Genomic DNA, 16,441 nt, shown 5'->3' with positions numbered 1-16,441 from the left:
GACAGACAAGTCGCATCGGCTGAAAGTAGGCCAGAATGTCAGTCCATGTTGGAGCAGGTTTAGATACAGTCTAAAGTATAGATCTCAAAGTCTGTGCACAGAATTTAGCAAGGGCCTCGCACCTTCTGATGCATCAGGTAGGTGCACAATAGCATAGCCTAACCCTCTGTACTTTGGTCTATATTGATGCGGGACATAGACAGCCAGCTGATGACCAATCCATTAGTGCAATGGATGGCTGGAAGCATTTGTCTTTGCCTTTGCAATACCACAGAAGCAATGCATGGTCAATGTACAGCAATGACACACCTGTGTGAACAGCCAGGAGACCCCCCCCCCCCCCCCATGTTATGTTACATAGTTACATAGTTAGTACGGTCGAAAAAAGACATATGTCCATCAAGTTCAACCAGGGAATTAAGGGGTAGGGGTGTGGCGCGATATTGGGGAAGGGATGAGATTTTATATTTCTTCATAAGCATTAATCTTATTTTGTCAATTAGGAACATTCAGCACCCACCCGCTATCAAGGCAGCTGCCTATCATGTCATGCCCTACCTGCACAGGTGTGCTGGCTACTCAAATGATCCAATTAAGGAGGCCATTTAGTCAGCAGCAGCAGAAGTCCTGTGCCTGGACGCTCCAACAGCGGCCAGACACAAGCAGAAGCAGAAGCAGCAGAAGCAGCAGCAGCACCACCTTTTGTTTTTTGGCTGCAGCAGCAGCAAGGCCCACAGGGCTGGCTAGCTGGCTAGCCAGCAAGCAGGTAGCAATGAAAGTAGGAATCTTTCTTTTTAACCCTGTAAGGGGGTGGTGCACTGTACCCGAAGATACTGCCATATCGGGTCAATGCATAGGGCGACGGAAGCAAGCTTCGAAATCGGCCCCCGTTCTCAAAAATCCATTTAATATATGGTCCCCAGATAGGGGACGTATCAGATATTAAACTGATAAGAACAGATACTACACTTGATCTTAGCCAAAAGGCCGAGAAGCGATAACCGTGAAAGGGGCGGGCCCAACAAGGTGCCCTTCATGGGCACTATCACTGCTTGCTGTCAGGGAGGCTGCCAGACAATTTTCCATGCACACTCTGGGCTGGGGGGCAGTCAACCACCAGTACACACAGCAGAACCTAAACCCATACCATTATTGCTAAGCAGCAAGACAGGGGCCCATTGCACTCCCACGGGGCCTTTTTAAATGCAATCCATAACCCGGATTTGCCAGGAACCCTTCTTACTCCTCCTACTTGCATGTGACACTGGGCTTAGGATCTGCATAGGAAACACACACACAAGCACACACCTACCTTTGTTGCCTGCAGATGCCTCCTTGGCTGTCCCCAAACGGTATCAAACCAACACCCACGGGAAGCTGTAAGCATAGAGGACATGCCTGCACCCCATTGGACTTACCTGTGTGGGTTAAATCCGGGTTATTTGACAACCTATGGCGGTCATGGTTCTGCTCAGGCAGAGCAGTGCTGATGCTCCTCATAAAGCTGTCGCTGCTGTGAAGGTTCTAGGTGACATCACAAATCCCTATGGTTACATACACAACAAAGCTGGGTTGTTGTTGTTTACACTCTGCAAGGCCTGTGGAAGTGAGTGACATCATAGCACTGTAGTTCTGAGGGTTCTAGATGGATGCAACAATCTCCTGTTGCTTCTATGAAGGCCATAATAGACGACATCACCAAACAGCTCCATAGTCACATACACAGCAAAGGAGAGATGTTGTTTACACCTAGTGATGTCAGTGGTATTGAGTGACATCACAGCACAGTGCTAAGGCTCCTGGGCCTGGACACAGCAGCGGCTGCAATATCTCAACGGAGAATACGTTTATATATATGTGTGTGTGTGCGCGTATATATATATATATATATATATATATATATATATATATATATTTCTCCGCCGAAATCACTTTTAAACCCATTTCCACCTTTTTTTCCCTTCTCTTCCTCTTACTTTTTTTTCACGTTTTTTTACGTTTTTCTCCTTTTCGCCTCTTTTCTGGGCGTATTATTCTTCTTTTTCTTCTTTTTTTTCGTCTAATGCATACCCCATCAGTGCAGCAATGCTTATTCAATACCGCCAGCAGATGGAGACACTGGGGGATAATTTTCTAAGGATTTATACTGATTTTTCCTGTCTGAATTTGTCGCACAGAAAGTTGCAGGCCAAATATGTGTGACATTTCTGCGACTTTAGCTTCTAGAGCATTTTTACAACATTATACATAGGTGCTGAATACATAAAAAGCGACTGTTCAGCGACAGACAAGTCGCATCGGCTGAAAGTAGGCCAGAATGTCAGTCCATGTTGGAGCAGGTTTAGATACAGTCTAAAGTATAGATCTCAAAGTCTGTGCACAGAATTTAGCAAGGGCCTCGCACCTTCTGATGCATCAGGTAGGTGCACAATAGCATAGCCTAACCCTCTGTACTTTGGTCTATATTGATGCGGGACATAGACAGCCAGCTGATGACCAATCCATTAGTGCAATGGATGGCTGGAAGCATTTGTCTTTGCCTTTGCAATACCACAGAAGCAATGCATGGTCAATGTACAGCAATGACACACCTGTGTGAACAGCCAGGAGACCCCCCCCCCCCCCCCCATGTTATGTTACATAGTTACATAGTTAGTACGGTCGAAAAAAGACATATGTCCATCAAGTTCAACCAGGGAATTAAGGGGTAGGGGTGTGGCGCGATATTGGGGAAGGGATGAGATTTTATATTTCTTCATAAGCATTAATCTTATTTTGTCAATTAGGAACATTCAGCACCCACCCGCTATCAAGGCAGCTGCCTATCATGTCATGCCCTACCTGCACAGGTGTGCTGGCTACTCAAATGATCCAATTAAGGAGGCCATTTAGTCAGCAGCAGCAGAAGTCCTGTGCCTGGACGCTCCAACAGCGGCCAGACACAAGCAGAAGCAGAAGCAGCAGAAGCAGCAGCAGCACCACCTTTTGTTTTTTGGCTGCAGCAGCAGCAAGGCCCACAGGGCTGGCTAGCTGGCTAGCCAGCAAGCAGGTAGCAATGAAAGTAGGAATCTTTCTTTTTAACCCTGTAAGGGGGTGGTGCACTGTACCCGAAGATACTGCCATATCGGGTCAATGCATAGGGCGACGGAAGCAAGCTTCGAAATCGGCCCCCGTTCTCAAAAATCCATTTAATATATGGTCCCCAGATAGGGGACGTATCAGATATTAAACTGATAAGAACAGATACTACACTTGATCTTAGCCAAAAGGCCGAGAAGCGATAACCGTGAAAGGGGCGGGCCCAACAAGGTGCCCTTCATGGGCACTATCACTGCTTGCTGTCAGGGAGGCTGCCAGACAATTTTCCATGCACACTCTGGGCTGGGGGGCAGTCAACCACCAGTACACACAGCAGAACCTAAACCCATACCATTATTGCTAAGCAGCAAGACAGGGGCCCATTGCACTCCCACGGGGCCTTTTTAAATGCAATCCATAACCCGGATTTGCCAGGAACCCTTCTTACTCCTCCTACTTGCATGTGACACTGGGCTTAGGATCTGCATAGGAAACACACACACAAGCACACACCTACCTTTGTTGCCTGCAGATGCCTCCTTGGCTGTCCCCAAACGGTATCAAACCAACACCCACGGGAAGCTGTAAGCATAGAGGACATGCCTGCACCCCATTGGACTTACCTGTGTGGGTTAAATCCGGGTTATTTGACAACCTATGGCGGTGATGGTTCTGCTCAGGCAGAGCAGTGCTGATGCTCCTCATAAAGCTGTCGCTGCTGTGAAGGTTCTAGGTGACATCACAAATCCCTATGGTTACATACACAACAAAGCTGGGTTGTTGTTGTTTACACTCTGCAAGGCCTGTGGAAGTGAGTGACATCATAGCACTGTAGTTCTGAGGGTTCTAGATGGATGCAACAATCTCCTGTTGCTTCTATGAAGGCCATAATAGACGACATCACCAAACAGCTCCATAGTCACATACACAGCAAAGGAGAGATGTTGTTTACACCTAGTGATGTCAGTGGTATTGAGTGACATCACAGCACAGTGCTAAGGCTCCTGGGCCTGGACACAGCAGCGGCTGCAATATCTCAACGGAGAATACGTTTATATATATGTGTGTGTGTGCGCGTATATATATATATATATATATATATATATATATATATATATATTTCTCCGCCGAAATCACTTTTAAACCCATTTCCACCTTTTTTTCCCTTCTCTTCCTCTTACTTTTTTTTCACGTTTTTTTACGTTTTTCTCCTTTTCGCCTCTTTTCTGGGCGTATTATTCTTCTTTTTCTTCTTTTTTTTCGTCTAATGCATACCCCATCAGTGCAGCAATGCTTATTCAATACCGCCAGCAGATGGAGACACTGGGGGATAATTTTCTAAGGATTTATACTGATTTTTCCTGTCTGAATTTGTCGCACAGAAAGTTGCAGGCCAAATATGTGTGACATTTCTGCGACTTTAGCTTCTAGAGCATTTTTACAACATTATACATAGGTGCTGAATACATAAAAAGCGACTGTTCAGCGACAGACAAGTCGCATCGGCTGAAAGTAGGCCAGAATGTCAGTCCATGTTGGAGCAGGTTTAGATACAGTCTAAAGTATAGATCTCAAAGTCTGTGCACAGAATTTAGCAAGGGCCTCGCACCTTCTGATGCATCAGGTAGGTGCACAATAGCATAGCCTAACCCTCTGTACTTTGGTCTATATTGATGCGGGACATAGACAGCCAGCTGATGACCAATCCATTAGTGCAATGGATGGCTGGAAGCATTTGTCTTTGCCTTTGCAATACCACAGAAGCAATGCATGGTCAATGTACAGCAATGACACACCTGTGTGAACAGCCAGGAGACCCCCCCCCCCCCCCCCATGTTATGTTACATAGTTACATAGTTAGTACGGTCGAAAAAAGACATATGTCCATCAAGTTCAACCAGGGAATTAAGGGGTAGGGGTGTGGCGCGATATTGGGGAAGGGATGAGATTTTATATTTCTTCATAAGCATTAATCTTATTTTGTCAATTAGGAACATTCAGCACCCACCCGCTATCAAGGCAGCTGCCTATCATGTCATGCCCTACCTGCACAGGTGTGCTGGCTACTCAAATGATCCAATTAAGGAGGCCATTTAGTCAGCAGCAGCAGAAGTCCTGTGCCTGGACGCTCCAACAGCGGCCAGACACAAGCAGAAGCAGAAGCAGCAGAAGCAGCAGCAGCACCACCTTTTGTTTTTTGGCTGCAGCAGCAGCAAGGCCCACAGGGCTGGCTAGCTGGCTAGCCAGCAAGCAGGTAGCAATGAAAGTAGGAATCTTTCTTTTTAACCCTGTAAGGGGGTGGTGCACTGTACCCGAAGATACTGCCATATCGGGTCAATGCATAGGGCGACGGAAGCAAGCTTCGAAATCGGCCCCCGTTCTCAAAAATCCATTTAATATATGGTCCCCAGATAGGGGACGTATCAGATATTAAACTGATAAGAACAGATACTACACTTGATCTTAGCCAAAAGGCCGAGAAGCGATAACCGTGAAAGGGGCGGGCCCAACAAGGTGCCCTTCATGGGCACTATCACTGCTTGCTGTCAGGGAGGCTGCCAGACAATTTTCCATGCACACTCTGGGCTGGGGGGCAGTCAACCACCAGTACACACAGCAGAACCTAAACCCATACCATTATTGCTAAGCAGCAAGACAGGGGCCCATTGCACTCCCACGGGGCCTTTTTAAATGCAATCCATAACCCGGATTTGCCAGGAACCCTTCTTACTCCTCCTACTTGCATGTGACACTGGGCTTAGGATCTGCATAGGAAACACACACACAAGCACACACCTACCTTTGTTGCCTGCAGATGCCTCCTTGGCTGTCCCCAAACGGTATCAAACCAACACCCACGGGAAGCTGTAAGCATAGAGGACATGCCTGCACCCCATTGGACTTACCTGTGTGGGTTAAATCCGGGTTATTTGACAACCTATGGCGGTGATGGTTCTGCTCAGGCAGAGCAGTGCTGATGCTCCTCATAAAGCTGTCGCTGCTGTGAAGGTTCTAGGTGACATCACAAATCCCTATGGTTACATACACAACAAAGCTGGGTTGTTGTTGTTTACACTCTGCAAGGCCTGTGGAAGTGAGTGACATCATAGCACTGTAGTTCTGAGGGTTCTAGATGGATGCAACAATCTCCTGTTGCTTCTATGAAGGCCATAATAGACGACATCACCAAACAGCTCCATAGTCACATACACAGCAAAGGAGAGATGTTGTTTACACCTAGTGATGTCAGTGGTATTGAGTGACATCACAGCACAGTGCTAAGGCTCCTGGGCCTGGACACAGCAGCGGCTGCAATATCTCAACGGAGAATACGTTTATATATATGTGTGTGTGTGCGCGTATATATATATATATATATATATATATATATATATATATATTTCTCCGCCGAAATCACTTTTAAACCCATTTCCACCTTTTTTTCCCTTCTCTTCCTCTTACTTTTTTTCACGTTTTTTTACGTTTTTCTCCTTTTCGCCTCTTTTCTGGGCGTATTATTCTTCTTTTTCTTCTTTTTTTTCGTCTAATGCATACCCCATCAGTGCAGCAATGCTTATTCAATACCGCCAGCAGATGGAGACACTGGGGGATAATTTTCTAAGGATTTATACTGATTTTTCCTGTCTGAATTTGTCGCACAGAAAGTTGCAGGCCAAATATGTGTGACATTTCTGCGACTTTAGCTTCTAGAGCATTTTTACAACATTATACATAGGTGCTGAATACATAAAAAGCGACTGTTCAGCGACAGACAAGTCGCATCGGCTGAAAGTAGGCCAGAATGTCAGTCCATGTTGGAGCAGGTTTAGATACAGTCTAAAGTATAGATCTCAAAGTCTGTGCACAGAATTTAGCAAGGGCCTCGCACCTTCTGATGCATCAGGTAGGTGCACAATAGCATAGCCTAACCCTCTGTACTTTGGTCTATATTGATGCGGGACATAGACAGCCAGCTGATGACCAATCCATTAGTGCAATGGATGGCTGGAAGCATTTGTCTTTGCCTTTGCAATACCACAGAAGCAATGCATGGTCAATGTACAGCAATGACACACCTGTGTGAACAGCCAGGAGACCCCCCCCCCCCCATGTTATGTTACATAGTTACATAGTTAGTACGGTCGAAAAAAGACATATGTCCATCAAGTTCAACCAGGGAATTAAGGGGTAGGGGTGTGGCGCGATATTGGGGAAGGGATGAGATTTTATATTTCTTCATAAGCATTAATCTTATTTTGTCAATTAGGAACATTCAGCACCCACCCGCTATCAAGGCAGCTGCCTATCATGTCATGCCCTACCTGCACAGGTGTGCTGGCTACTCAAATGATCCAATTAAGGAGGCCATTTAGTCAGCAGCAGCAGAAGTCCTGTGCCTGGACGCTCCAACAGCGGCCAGACACAAGCAGAAGCAGAAGCAGCAGAAGCAGCAGCAGCACCACCTTTTGTTTTTTGGCTGCAGCAGCAGCAAGGCCCACAGGGCTGGCTAGCTGGCTAGCCAGCAAGCAGGTAGCAATGAAAGTAGGAATCTTTCTTTTTAACCCTGTAAGGGGGTGGTGCACTGTACCCGAAGATACTGCCATATCGGGTCAATGCATAGGGCGACGGAAGCAAGCTTCGAAATCGGCCCCCGTTCTCAAAAATCCATTTAATATATGGTCCCCAGATAGGGGACGTATCAGATATTAAACTGATAAGAACAGATACTACACTTGATCTTAGCCAAAAGGCCGAGAAGCGATAACCGTGAAAGGGGCGGGCCCAACAAGGTGCCCTTCATGGGCACTATCACTGCTTGCTGTCAGGGAGGCTGCCAGACAATTTTCCATGCACACTCTGGGCTGGGGGGCAGTCAACCACCAGTACACACAGCAGAACCTAAACCCATACCATTATTGCTAAGCAGCAAGACAGGGGCCCATTGCACTCCCACGGGGCCTTTTTAAATGCAATCCATAACCCGGATTTGCCAGGAACCCTTCTTACTCCTCCTACTTGCATGTGACACTGGGCTTAGGATCTGCATAGGAAACACACACACAAGCACACACCTACCTTTGTTGCCTGCAGATGCCTCCTTGGCTGTCCCCAAACGGTATCAAACCAACACCCACGGGAAGCTGTAAGCATAGAGGACATGCCTGCACCCCATTGGACTTACCTGTGTGGGTTAAATCCGGGTTATTTGACAACCTATGGCGGTCATGGTTCTGCTCAGGCAGAGCAGTGCTGATGCTCCTCATAAAGCTGTCGCTGCTGTGAAGGTTCTAGGTGACATCACAAATCCCTATGGTTACATACACAACAAAGCTGGGTTGTTGTTGTTTACACTCTGCAAGGCCTGTGGAAGTGAGTGACATCATAGCACTGTAGTTCTGAGGGTTCTAGATGGATGCAACAATCTCCTGTTGCTTCTATGAAGGCCATAATAGACGACATCACCAAACAGCTCCATAGTCACATACACAGCAAAGGAGAGATGTTGTTTACACCTAGTGATGTCAGTGGTATTGAGTGACATCACAGCACAGTGCTAAGGCTCCTGGGCCTGGACACAGCAGCGGCTGCAATATCTCAACGGAGAATACGTTTATATATATGTGTGTGTGTGCGCGTATATATATATATATATATATATATATATATATATATATATTTCTCCGCCGAAATCACTTTTAAACCCATTTCCACTTTTTTTTCCCTTCTCTTCCTCTTACTTTTTTTTCACGTTTTTTTACGTTTTTCTCCTTTTCGCCTCTTTTCTGGGCGTATTATTCTTCTTTTTCTTCTTTTTTTTCGTCTAATGCATACCCCATCAGTGCAGCAATGCTTATTCAATACCGCCAGCAGATGGAGACACTGGGGGATAATTTTCTAAGGATTTATACTGATTTTTCCTGTCTGAATTTGTCGCACAGAAAGTTGCAGGCCAAATATGTGTGACATTTCTGCGACTTTAGCTTCTAGAGCATTTTTACAACATTATACATAGGTGCTGAATACATAAAAAGCGACTGTTCAGCGACAGACAAGTCGCATCGGCTGAAAGTAGGCCAGAATGTCAGTCCATGTTGGAGCAGGTTTAGATACAGTCTAAAGTATAGATCTCAAAGTCTGTGCACAGAATTTAGCAAGGGCCTCGCACCTTCTGATGCATCAGGTAGGTGCACAATAGCATAGCCTAACCCTCTGTACTTTGGTCTATATTGATGCGGGACATAGACAGCCAGCTGATGACCAATCCATTAGTGCAATGGATGGCTGGAAGCATTTGTCTTTGCCTTTGCAATACCACAGAAGCAATGCATGGTCAATGTACAGCAATGACACACCTGTGTGAACAGCCAGGAGACCCCCCCCCCCCCCATGTTATGTTACATAGTTACATAGTTAGTACGGTCGAAAAAAGACATATGTCCATCAAGTTCAACCAGGGAATTAAGGGGTAGGGGTGTGGCGCGATATTGGGGAAGGGATGAGATTTTATATTTCTTCATAAGCATTAATCTTATTTTGTCAATTAGGAACATTCAGCACCCACCCGCTATCAAGGCAGCTGCCTATCATGTCATGCCCTACCTGCACAGGTGTGCTGGCTACTCAAATGATCCAATTAAGGAGGCCATTTAGTCAGCAGCAGCAGAAGTCCTGTGCCTGGACGCTCCAACAGCGGCCAGACACAAGCAGAAGCAGAAGCAGCAGAAGCAGCAGCAGCACCACCTTTTGTTTTTTGGCTGCAGCAGCAGCAAGGCCCACAGGGCTGGCTAGCTGGCTAGCCAGCAAGCAGGTAGCAATGAAAGTAGGAATCTTTCTTTTTAACCCTGTAAGGGGGTGGTGCACTGTACCCGAAGATACTGCCATATCGGGTCAATGCATAGGGCGACGGAAGCAAGCTTCGAAATCGGCCCCCGTTCTCAAAAATCCATTTAATATATGGTCCCCAGATAGGGGACGTATCAGATATTAAACTGATAAGAACAGATACTACACTTGATCTTAGCCAAAAGGCCGAGAAGCGATAACCGTGAAAGGGGCGGGCCCAACAAGGTGCCCTTCATGGGCACTATCACTGCTTGCTGTCAGGGAGGCTGCCAGACAATTTTCCATGCACACTCTGGGCTGGGGGGCAGTCAACCACCAGTACACACAGCAGAACCTAAACCCATACCATTATTGCTAAGCAGCAAGACAGGGGCCCATTGCACTCCCACGGGGCCTTTTTAAATGCAATCCATAACCCGGATTTGCCAGGAACCCTTCTTACTCCTCCTACTTGCATGTGACACTGGGCTTAGGATCTGCATAGGAAACACACACACAAGCACACACCTACCTTTGTTGCCTGCAGATGCCTCCTTGGCTGTCCCCAAACGGTATCAAACCAACACCCACGGGAAGCTGTAAGCATAGAGGACATGCCTGCACCCCATTGGACTTACCTGTGTGGGTTAAATCCGGGTTATTTGACAACCTATGGCGGTCATGGTTCTGCTCAGGCAGAGCAGTGCTGATGCTCCTCATAAAGCTGTCGCTGCTGTGAAGGTTCTAGGTGACATCACAAATCCCTATGGTTACATACACAACAAAGCTGGGTTGTTGTTGTTTACACTCTGCAAGGCCTGTGGAAGTGAGTGACATCATAGCACTGTAGTTCTGAGGGTTCTAGATGGATGCAACAATCTCCTGTTGCTTCTATGAAGGCCATAATAGACGACATCACCAAACAGCTCCATAGTCACATACACAGCAAAGGAGAGATGTTGTTTACACCTAGTGATGTCAGTGGTATTGAGTGACATCACAGCACAGTGCTAAGGCTCCTGGGCCTGGACACAGCAGCGGCTGCAATATCTCAACGGAGAATACGTTTATACATATGTGTGTGTGTGCACGTATATATATATATATATATATATATATATATATATATATATATATATATATATATATATTTCTCCGCCGAAATCACTTTTAAACCCATTTCCACCTTTTTTTCCCTTCTCTTCCTCTTACTTTTTTTTCACGTTTTTTTACGTTTTTCTCCTTTTTGCCTCTTTTCTGGGCGTATTATTCTTCTTTTTCTTCTTTTTTTTCGTCTAATGCATACCCCATCAGTGCAGCAATGCTTATTCAATACCGCCAGCAGATGGAGACACTGGGGGATAATTTTCTAAGGATTTATACTGATTTTTCCTGTCTGAATTTGTCGCACAGAAAGTTGCAGGCCAAATATGTGTGACATTTCTGCGACTTTAGCTTCTAGAGCATTTTTACAACATTATACATAGGTGCTGAATACATAAAAAGCGACTGTTCAGCGACAGACAAGTCGCATCGGCTGAAAGTAGGCCAGAATGTCAGTCCATGTTGGAGCAGGTTTAGATACAGTCTAAAGTATAGATCTCAAAGTCTGTGCACAGAATTTAGCAAGGGCCTCGCACCTTCTGATGCATCAGGTAGGTGCACAATAGCATAGCCTAACCCTCTGTACTTTGGTCTATATTGATGCGGGACATAGACAGCCAGCTGATGACCAATCCATTAGTGCAATGGATGGCTGGAAGCATTTGTCTTTGCCTTTGCAATACCACAGAAGCAATGCATGGTCAATGTACAGCAATGACACACCTGTGTGAACAGCCAGGAGACCCCCCCCCCCCCCATGTTATGTTACATAGTTACATAGTTAGTACGGTCGAAAAAAGACATATGTCCATCAAGTTCAACCAGGGAATTAAGGGGTAGGGGTGTGGCGCGATATTGGGGAAGGGATGAGATTTTATATTTCTTCATAAGCATTAATCTTATTTTGTCAATTAGGAACATTCAGCACCCACCCGCTATCAAGGCAGCTGCCTATCATGTCATGCCCTACCTGCACAGGTGTGCTGGCTACTCAAATGATCCAATTAAGGAGGCCATTTAGTCAGCAGCAGCAGAAGTCCTGTGCCTGGACGCTCCAACAGCGGCCAGACACAAGCAGAAGCAGAAGCAGCAGAAGCAGCAGCAGCACCACCTTTTGTTTTTTGGCTGCAGCAGCAGCAAGGCCCACAGGGCTGGCTAGCTGGCTAGCCAGCAAGCAGGTAGCAATGAAAGTAGGAATCTTTCTTTTTAACCCTGTAAGGGGGTGGTGCACTGTACCCGAAGATACTGCCATATCGGGTCAATGCATAGGGCGACGGAAGCAAGCTTCGAAATCGGCCCCCGTTCTCAAAAATCCATTTAATATATGGTCCCCAGATAGGGGACGTATCAGATATTAAACTGATAAGAACAGATACTACACTTGATCTTAGCCAAAAGGCCGAGAAGCGATAACCGTGAAAGGGGCGGGCCCAACAAGGTGCCCTTCATGGGCACTATCACTGCTTGCTGTCAGGGAGGCTGCCAGACAATTTTCCATGCACACTCTGGGCTGGGGGGCAGTCAACCACCAGTACACACAGCAGAACCTAAACCCATACCATTATTGCTAAGCAGCAAGACAGGGGCCCATTGCACTCCCACGGGGCCTTTTTAAATGCAATCCATAACCCGGATTTGCCAGGAACCCTTCTTACTCCTCCTACTTGCATGTGACACTGGGCTTAGGATCTGCATAGGAAACACACACACAAGCACACACCTACCTTTGTTGCCTGCAGATGCCTCCTTGGCTGTCCCCAAACGGTATCAAACCAACACCCACGGGAAGCTGTAAGCATAGAGGACATGCCTGCACCCCATTGGACTTACCTGTGTGGGTTAAATCCGGGTTATTTGACAACCTATGGCGGTGATGGTTCTGCTCAGGCAGAGCAGTGCTGATGCTCCTCATAAAGCTGTCGCTGCTGTGAAGGTTCTAGGTGACATCACAAATCCCTATGGTTACATACACAACAAAGCTGGGTTGTTGTTGTTTACACTCTGCAAGGCCTGTGGAAGTGAGTGACATCATAGCACTGTAGTTCTGAGGGTTCTAGATGGATGCAACAATCTCCTGTTGCTTCTATGAAGGCCATAATAGACGACATCACCAAACAGCTCCATAGTCACATACACAGCAAAGGAGAGATGTTGTTTACACCTAGTGATGTCAGTGGTATTGAGTGACATCACAGCACAGTGCTAAGGCTCCTGGGCCTGGACACAGCAGCGGCTGCAATATCTCAACGGAGAATACGTTTATATATATGTGTGTGTGTGCGCGTATATATATATATATATATATATATATATATATATATATATATATATATTTCTCCGCCGAAATCACTTTTAAACCCATTTCCACCTTTTTTTCCCTTCTCTTCCTCTTACTTTTTTTTCACGTTTTTTTACGTTTTTCTCCTTTTCGCCTCTTTTCTGGGCGTATTATTCTTCTTTTTCTTCTTTTTTTTCGTCTAATGCATACCCCATCAGTGCAGCAATGCTTATTCAATACCGCCAGCAGATGGAGACACTGGGGGATAATTTTCTAAGGATTTATACTGATTTTTCCTGTCTGAATTTGTCGCACAGAAAGTTGCAGGCCAAATATGTGTGACATTTCTGCGACTTTAGCTTCTAGAGCATTTTTACAACATTATACATAGGTGCTGAATACATAAAAAGCGACTGTTCAGCGACAGACAAGTCGCATCGGCTGAAAGTAGGCCAGAATGTCAGTCCATGTTGGAGCAGGTTTAGATACAGTCTAAAGTATAGATCTCAAAGTCTGTGCACAGAATTTAGCAAGGGCCTCGCACCTTCTGATGCATCAGGTAGGTGCACAATAGCATAGCCTAACCCTCTGTACTTTGGTCTATATTGATGCGGGACATAGACAGCCAGCTGATGACCAATCCATTAGTGCAATGGATGGCTGGAAGCATTTGTCTTTGCCTTTGCAATACCACAGAAGCAATGCATGGTCAATGTACAGCAATGACACACCTGTGTGAACAGCCAGGAGACCCCCCCCCCCCCCCCCCCATGTTATGTTACATAGTTACATAGTTAGTACGGTCGAAAAAAGACATATGTCCATCAAGTTCAACCAGGGAATTAAGGGGTAGGGGTGTGGCGCGATATTGGGGAAGGGATGAGATTTTATATTTCTTCATAAGCATTAATCTTATTTTGTCAATTAGGAACATTCAGCACCCACCCGCTATCAAGGCAGCTGCCTATCATGTCATGCCCTACCTGCACAGGTGTGCTGGCTACTCAAATGATCCAATTAAGGAGGCCATTTAGTCAGCAGCAGCAGAAGTCCTGTGCCTGGACGCTCCAACAGCGGCCAGACACAAGCAGAAGCAGAAGCAGCAGAAGCAGCAGCAGCACCACCTTTTGTTTTTTGGCTGCAGCAGCAGCAAGGCCCACAGGGCTGGCTAGCTGGCTAGCCAGCAAGCAGGTAGCAATGAAAGTAGGAATCTTTCTTTTTAACCCTGTAAGGGGGTGGTGCACTGTACCCGAAGATACTGCCATATCGGGTCAATGCATAGGGCGACGGAAGCAAGCTTCGAAATCGGCCCCCGTTCTCAAAAATCCATTTAATATATGGTCCCCAGATAGGGGACGTATCAGATATTAAACTGATAAGAACAGATACTACACTTGATCTTAGCCAAAAGGCCGAGAAGCGATAACCGTGAAAGGGGCGGGCCCAACAAGGTGCCCTTCATGGGCACTATCACTGCTTGCTGTCAGGGAGGCTGCCAGACAATTTTCCATGCACACTCTGGGCTGGGGGGCAGTCAACCACCAGTACACACAGCAGAACCTAAACCCATACCATTATTGCTAAGCAGCAAGACAGGGGCCCATTGCACTCCCACGGGGCCTTTTTAAATGCAATCCATAACCCGGATTTGCCAGGAACCCTTCTTACTCCTCCTACTTGCATGTGACACTGGGCTTAGGATCTGCATAGGAAACACACACACAAGCACACACCTACCTTTGTTGCCTGCAGATGCCTCCTTGGCTGTCCCCAAACGGTATCAAACCAACACCCACGGGAAGCTGTAAGCATAGAGGACATGCCTGCACCCCATTGGACTTACCTGTGTGGGTTAAATCCGGGTTATTTGACAACCTATGGCGGTGATGGTTCTGCTCAGGCAGAGCAGTGCTGATGCTCCTCATAAAGCTGTCGCTGCTGTGAAGGTTCTAGGTGACATCACAAATCCCTATGGTTACATACACAACAAAGCTGGGTTGTTGTTGTTTACACTCTGCAAGGCCTGTGGAAGTGAGTGACATCATAGCACTGTAGTTCTGAGGGTTCTAGATGGATGCAACAATCTCCTGTTGCTTCTATGAAGGCCATAATAGACGACATCACCAAACAGCTCCATAGTCACATACACAGCAAAGGAGAGATGTTGTTTACACCTAGTGATGTCAGTGGTATTGAGTGACATCACAGCACAGTGCTAAGGCTCCTGGGCCTGGACACAGCAGCGGCTGCAATATCTCAACGGAGAATACGTTTATATATATGTGTGTGTGTGCGCGTATATATATATATATATATATATATATATATATATATATATATTTCTCCGCCGAAATCACTTTTAAACCCATTTCCACCTTTTTTTCCCTTCTCTTCCTCTTACTTTTTTTTCACGTTTTTTTACGTTTTTCTCCTTTTCGCCTCTTTTCTGGGCGTATTATTCTTCTTTTTCTTCTTTTTTTTCGTCTAATGCATACCCCATCAGTGCAGCAATGCTTATTCAATACCGCCAGCAGATGGAGACACTGGGGGATAATTTTCTAAGGATTTATACTGATTTTTCCTGTCTGAATTTGTCGCACAGAAAGTTGCAGGCCAAATATGTGTGACATTTCTGCGACTTTAGCTTCTAGAGCATTTTTACAACATTATACATAGGTGCTGAATACATAAAAAGCGACTGTTCAGCGACAGACAAGTCGCATCGGCTGAAAGTAGGCCAGAATGTCAGTCCATGTTGGAGCAGGTTTAGATACAGTCTAAAGTATAGATCTCAAAGTCTGTGCACAGAATTTAGCAAGGGCCTCGCACCTTCTGATGCATCAGGTAGGTGCACAATAGCATAGCCTAACCCTCTGTACTTTGGTCTATATTGATGCGGGACATAGACAGCCAGCTGATGACCAATCCATTAGTGCAATGGATGGCTGGAAGCATTTGTCTTTGCCTTTGCAATACCACAGAAGCAATGCATGGTCAATGTACAGCAATGACACACCTGTGTGAACAGCCAGGAGACCCCCCCCCCCCCCCCCCCATGTTATGTTACATAGTTACATAGTTAGTACGGTCGAAAAAAGACATATGTCCATCAAGTTCAACCAGGGAATTAACGGGTAGGGGTGTGGCGCGATATTGGGG

The 16,441-nt window shown here is 46.1% G+C and overlaps 7 non-coding genes across 7 annotated transcripts; all 7 read right to left on the bottom strand.

Moving 5' to 3' along the window:
* Positions 1–808: 808 nt before the first annotated feature.
* Positions 809–999, bottom strand: LOC130302979 (U2 spliceosomal RNA). Its single transcript, XR_008853112.1, has one exon. It is a non-coding gene; the product is annotated as a U2 spliceosomal RNA (small nuclear RNA).
* Positions 1,000–3,091: 2,092 nt separating this feature from the next.
* On the bottom strand, positions 3,092–3,282 carry LOC130302978 (U2 spliceosomal RNA). Its single transcript, XR_008853111.1, has one exon. It is a non-coding gene; the product is annotated as a U2 spliceosomal RNA (small nuclear RNA).
* Positions 3,283–5,374: 2,092 nt separating this feature from the next.
* Positions 5,375–5,565, bottom strand: LOC130302977 (U2 spliceosomal RNA). The gene has a single exon (XR_008853110.1). It is a non-coding gene; the product is annotated as a U2 spliceosomal RNA (small nuclear RNA).
* A 2,085-nt stretch (positions 5,566–7,650) lies between these two features.
* On the bottom strand, positions 7,651–7,841 carry LOC130302975 (U2 spliceosomal RNA). Its single transcript, XR_008853109.1, has one exon. It is a non-coding gene; the product is annotated as a U2 spliceosomal RNA (small nuclear RNA).
* A 2,087-nt stretch (positions 7,842–9,928) lies between these two features.
* LOC130302974 (U2 spliceosomal RNA) lies at positions 9,929–10,119 on the bottom strand. Its single transcript, XR_008853108.1, has one exon. It is a non-coding gene; the product is annotated as a U2 spliceosomal RNA (small nuclear RNA).
* Positions 10,120–12,224: 2,105 nt separating this feature from the next.
* On the bottom strand, positions 12,225–12,415 carry LOC130302973 (U2 spliceosomal RNA). Its single transcript, XR_008853107.1, has one exon. It is a non-coding gene; the product is annotated as a U2 spliceosomal RNA (small nuclear RNA).
* Positions 12,416–14,515: 2,100 nt separating this feature from the next.
* Positions 14,516–14,706, bottom strand: LOC130302971 (U2 spliceosomal RNA). The gene has a single exon (XR_008853105.1). It is a non-coding gene; the product is annotated as a U2 spliceosomal RNA (small nuclear RNA).
* Positions 14,707–16,441: the final 1,735 nt, after the last annotated feature.

The sequence above is a fragment of the Hyla sarda genome, unplaced genomic scaffold (genome assembly GCF_029499605.1).
Source record: "Hyla sarda isolate aHylSar1 unplaced genomic scaffold, aHylSar1.hap1 scaffold_1187, whole genome shotgun sequence".
NCBI lineage: Eukaryota > Metazoa > Chordata > Amphibia > Anura > Hylidae > Hyla > Hyla sarda.
Note: the sequence above shows the minus strand (reverse complement) of the source record. Positions and strands in the feature narration are given on the sequence as shown.